The sequence below is a fragment of the Gossypium hirsutum genome, chromosome A10 (genome assembly GCF_007990345.1).
Source record: "Gossypium hirsutum isolate 1008001.06 chromosome A10, Gossypium_hirsutum_v2.1, whole genome shotgun sequence".
Taxonomy (NCBI): Eukaryota; Viridiplantae; Streptophyta; class Magnoliopsida; order Malvales; family Malvaceae; genus Gossypium; species Gossypium hirsutum.
The window spans coordinates 10,050,359-10,055,947 of record NC_053433.1 but is presented as its reverse complement, the minus strand read 5'-3'; the positions used below and the strand labels follow the sequence as shown (position 1 = coordinate 10,055,947).

At 35.9% G+C, this 5,589-nt stretch overlaps 1 non-coding gene across 1 annotated transcript; it reads left to right on the top strand.

The window, feature by feature from the left end:
* Nucleotides 1-1,093: 1,093 nt before the first annotated feature.
* LOC121209056 (small nucleolar RNA R71) lies at nt 1,094-1,199 on the top strand. The gene has a single exon (XR_005904174.1). It is a non-coding gene; the product is annotated as a small nucleolar RNA R71 (small nucleolar RNA).
* Nucleotides 1,200-5,589: the final 4,390 nt, after the last annotated feature.

The window sequence follows — 5,589 nt, the reverse complement described above, 5'->3', positions numbered from 1 at the left end:
CTTATTTTGCAAAATAGCTGAGCAAACTATGTTTAGCTCCACATGCAACACCTCGTCCAACTTTCGCTTATTTGCTAAAAGCTCCTTTAAAAATTTCATTGTGTTTGGCATCTGTGATAGAGCTTCAATAAACGGTAAGTTAATGTGTAATTTTTTTAAGAGTTTAAGGAATTTACCAAATTGTTCATCTCAGCGATTTTTTCTTGTCATGTTAGGGTATGGCACACGAGGTTTATATTCGACATTCACTGATTTTTTTTTATTATCACCTACCTCACCTTGACCTCTACTTACCATAGTTTCTTGCCTCGATTTTGGCTCAGGCTCAACAAATCCTTCTTCATCTTGAACATTAATCGCGTTAAGTTGTTCCCTTGGGTTGGGTTCAGTATTACTTGGCAAGCTACCTTGTGGTCGTTCAGAGATTAGTTTGGAAAGCTGGCCTATCTGAGTTTTGAGCCCTTGGATCGACATTTGTTGATTTTTAAGTACTATCTCGGTGTTCTGGAAACGGGTTTCTGACACCGAGATAAATTTAGACAGCATCTCGTCAAGGTTCGGCTTCTTCTCTTATTGGTAGGGTGGTTGTTGGAAGCCTGGAGGATGTTGTGTTCTTTGACTTCCCTAACCGCCCTACGAGAAATTTGGGTGGTTCCTCCAACCTACATTGTAAGTGTTACTATATGGATTGTTTTGAGATCGAGGATTATTACCCATTTAATTTAACTTCTCATTATCCATGTTGTGGCCATAAGATTGGTATTTCGAATTGCTTGATCCACCTCCACTTGCTTCGCACTGCATTACTGGGTGAACCTGTGAAGAACTAAGAAAACCATCAATTTTCTTATTCAAGAGTTCTACCTTATTAGAGAGCATGGTGACTAAATCGACGTTATAAACACTGACTATTTTCGTTGGTTTTGTCCTCATGACTTGCCACTGATAGTTATTCAATGACATCTCCTCTATAAACTCATAAGCATCTTCAGGTGTTTTATTATTAATGGTTCCGCTAGCAGCTGCATCAACCATTTGTCGAGTCGAAGGATTCAGGCCATTATGGAATGTTTGAACCTGAAGCCAAAGCGGTAGCCCATGATGAGGACACCTTCTCAGTAAGTCCTTGTATCTCTCCCATGCATCGTAAAGAGTTTCTAAGTCCATCTGCACAAACAAAGAGATATCATTATGTAATTTGGCCGTTTCAGCCGGGGGAAATTTTTTAATAGAAATTTTTCGGTCATTTGTTCCCAAGTAGTGATTGACCCTCGTGGTAATGAGTTCAATCACTATTTAGCTTTGTTCCTCAATGAAAAAGGGAATAACCGAAGACGGATGGCATCATCAGAAACACCATTAATTTTAAATGAATCGCACAGTTCCAAAAAGTTTGCTAAATGAGCATTAGGATCCCCATCCTCCAAACCATCAAACTGAAAAAAATTTTGTATCATTTGAATAGTGTTAGGTTTTAGTTCAGAAGTATTTGCAGCTACAGCAAGTCTAACTATGCTCGATTCAGTTCCTGTTAAAGAAGGTTTAGCATAATCATACATAGTGCGTGGAGCAGGATTTTGATTAACCGCAATTACAGGAGGTAGCTGATTGTCTTGGTTTTCAGCCATCTCTTTGATTGGGGGTTGTGTATCGTTCTCTTGCTCGTTCTCTGTGTATCTTAAGCTTCGCCTTATTTCTCTTTGGTTTCTGCTAATTGTGCGATCGATTTCTTCGTCAAAAAGTAGTGGTCTTGATGGGTTTCTTCTAGTCATAAACTATAAAAACCTGCCAAAATAAAGAAAAAATTAAATTAATAAATAATAATAATAATTAAATTAAATTGCAAGAAAAATAAATGGCTAAAGTGATAAAAATTGAGCGTTCCTAATATCTTAGTTCCCCGGCAACGTCGCCAAAAACTTGGTCGCGATTTTCGTGACAGGTAAGTTTTTAAATATTTATAATTAATTGTTCTTGAAACTAACTATTATCGCGATGCAGGCAAGCGTACCTATCGAACAGCAGTATAGTTTTAGGAAGACCGAGTTTTCGAACCCAAAGGAACTAAAAGTACTAGTAATGACTGTCTTTTTATTATCTAATAAGGAGGTTTGGTTTTAACTAACTAATTAACTAATCTAAGAATTCATAGAGAATGGAATTGGGGGATTACTTTTGGAAAATGATTGAATTAAGACAATACCTAAGGAAAAATCCACCTAGACTGTACTTGTTATTCTGGCTCCGAATCGGACGATTTATTCATTTAACTTGTTCCGTAGGGATCCCTAATTTATGTTATTATCCCTATTCAAGACTAATAACGTCTAATCCCTAGATTGAATAATTGAGCCTTTTCTCTAATTAACACTCTAGGGTTGCATTAACTCGATCTATGGATCCCCTTATTAGGTTTCACCCTAATCCGACAAAATCTTGTCACCTATCTCTAGGCGCGCAATCAACTCCGCTTAATTATGACAAATGTACTCTTATACAAGGTCTATTCCTCTTCTGAATAAGAGCTTATCTTGAATCAGTATCCTGGGATATCAAAACAAGAATTAAGAACACATAATTAAGAACAAGTTAAATATTTATCATACAATTCAGAAAATAATAACAAGATTCGTCTTAGGTTTCATTCCCCTTAGGTATTTAGGGGATTTAGTTCATAACTAAAAAGGAAAACATCTCATAAGAATAACGAATACAAAACACAAAGAAAACCCAAAACTTCTGAAAGAAGTTGAGGGAGATCTTCAGTCTTGATGATGAACCGGCCTCTGAGATGGATCAATCGGCTTCCTTCAAGTAATTCCTTCCTTCCTCTCCATGCCTCCCCTTTTTCTCTTCCTTTAAGGTGTATTTATAGGCTTTAGAGTGATTAAAAACCCTCAAAATTAGCCTTTTCCGAATTGGACTCAACTTGGGTTCGGCAGGGACACGCCCGTGTGACACCTCCATGTGAATTGTGCTTCGAATCTGCCAAATTGACACGGCCGTGTGGTCTGCCCGTGTGAGGAACTCCAGGCCTTGTTGATTTCGTACTTTGGCCCATTTTCTCTGTTTTTGGCCCGTTTCTCATTCATTTCGCTCTCCTATGCTCTCCTAAGTATAAAACATGAAATTAAGGCATTAGGAGCATCGAATTCACTAATTCTAAGGAAAAATCATCCATAAAATATGTTAAGTATGGGGTAAAAATATGTATAAATTACGGTGTATCAGTAGTAGGCTGTTAACCGAGGGCTGGAGAGGTGAGGCTAAAGAAGCCTTCTTTCATATGATGTCTGAATGGTTTACAGAGATCGTGAGAACGAACCCGTTGGCTCAACAACCCCCTACCCTCACTCGTACCCCAACCTATCCCCTTAGTTCCTCAGTGTTTGGAACAAATACGTGCAAGCAAGCCTCTGGCTGATAAAATTTGAAAGTATGGGGCTGAAGAATTTCTGGATTCAGCCGAAGAAGATCTAGAAAGAGTTGAGTTTTGGTTGGAAAACACATTTAGAGTTTTTAATGAATTATCTTACACACTGATTGAATGCTTAAAGTGTATCGTTTCTCTGTTGAAAGACTCAGCTTATCAGTGGTGGAACACCTTGATTGTGGTAGTACGGAATGACCGTGTGAATTAGGAATTCTTCCAGATAGAGTTTAGAAAGAAATATGTAAGTCAGAGGTTCCTCAACAAGAAACACAAAGAATTTCTGGAGTTGAAACAAAGTCGTATGGCTGTGGCTGAATGCGAATGAGAGTTTGTGTGACTTAGTAAGTACACACGGGAATGCATACCATCAGAGGCTATCATGTCTACCCGGTTTGAGGATGGTTTAAATAAAGATATTAAGTTGCTAGTCAAAATTCTTGAGCTGGAAGAATTTTTGGTTTGTGTTGATAGAGCACATAAAGCTGAAGAACTTAGTAAAGTAAAAAAGAAAAGCCAATTCTGAGGCTCGTGGTACGGGAAAATTGTTCTCATCTCCATCGAAGAAATCAAAAGAATTTCACAGTCATTCATCAACTTTGATGGGTTATTCTAGAAGAGATAAAGGAAAACAGCATTTGAGTTTGAGACCTCAGGCTACATTTGTAGAGAGTGTTGGTAGTGATCAAAACAACAAGCCTAAATGTCAACAATGTAATAGGCGACACTTCGGAGAATGCAGATTGAAAAATGGGTCGTGTTTTAAATGTGGTTCCTACGATCAATTCCTCAGAGATTGCCCAGAAAGGTCCGATAAAGAAAAGGCTCAGAATACTCGTTCGAGTAATTCGACAACGAGAGGGATACCACCCCAAAACACTGAAAATGTGGGTAACATTCGAAGTGGAACAAAAGATTCTGCTATTATATTTAAGGCACGGGCACTCATGTTTGATGTACTATCACTCCAGTCAATCACATCTATGTCTCTATCTTTTTGGAGTCGTTCGTTTCGATCCAAGACAAAACATCTCCCTAATTGGACTTGATAGATAGCATATTAGTCTTGCAATCGGTTTACTCATTGCCGATTAGACTAAGGACATGTTTAGGTTTGTCTATTAATATAAATTGTCTTTCCATATTACGATCTGACCACGTAATACTGTTTAGTATTAGTTAAACATTAGACAACTAGTGAGCTAATATTTGCTTCCATTTTGCTTTGCCTACAAAAACCATTGAGGACAATATATAAAGGGTATTAATTTACTTCATGAATAATTTTATTAAACCAATTTGTTCAAAAAAAATTTAAAATATTCAAACAAATATACTACACTTAGGGTACCACATCCAACATTAAGAACTAAGTCTAAACTCAAATAAAATCTAATTCCTACAATTCTAACTTTATTCTAAACTCAATAACATAATTAGAATAACCTAAAAAACAAGAAAAAAAAACTCAAGAATCACTACTCTCTAACTTCCATGAACAAGAACATAGTTTTGAAATGGAAAGAAATCAATAAAAAAATTTATGATCATTAAATAGAATTTAAATCATCACTACCTAGATGTATTTTTAAGGATCAAATTAAAAAAAAGAAAAGAAAAGAATCAATTCCCATCACTTCCTTGTTCTTTCAAAAATTGAAAGAAATGAAAAGGGAATGAGAAATCAAGTTTTAATGCTTAATACATTGAATAATTTGTTGGAAAATACATTTAGCTTTCAAGATTAAAATATTAAAATCAAGATTTTAGAAAATGGATGAGAGAATAGAGAGAAATTATGTTGAAAAAGATTAAATGATAATCGTTTATCTTTTCAATTTCCTCCATTAGTCTATATCCTAATGAGCCCTTTTGAAAATTACCTTTTTAAACCCCCTATTAACGAAAATCTATCTTTTATATATTTTTAAATTAATCTTAAGAATTTTTCAACCCTTACAATTTAGTCCCTACCTCACACCACACTAATTAAAACATAATAATTACTCCAAATAACCAATAATTAATAACCCAAAACTTAACACAATGCTCACTCTTGGAAACCTCTCAGTTTGACTTTCCAAAATAATTTGGTTCACAAGTTTGACACAAAAACTGGCTTTTTCAGTTCTCGAAGAATCCGCAAGTGTTATAGAACC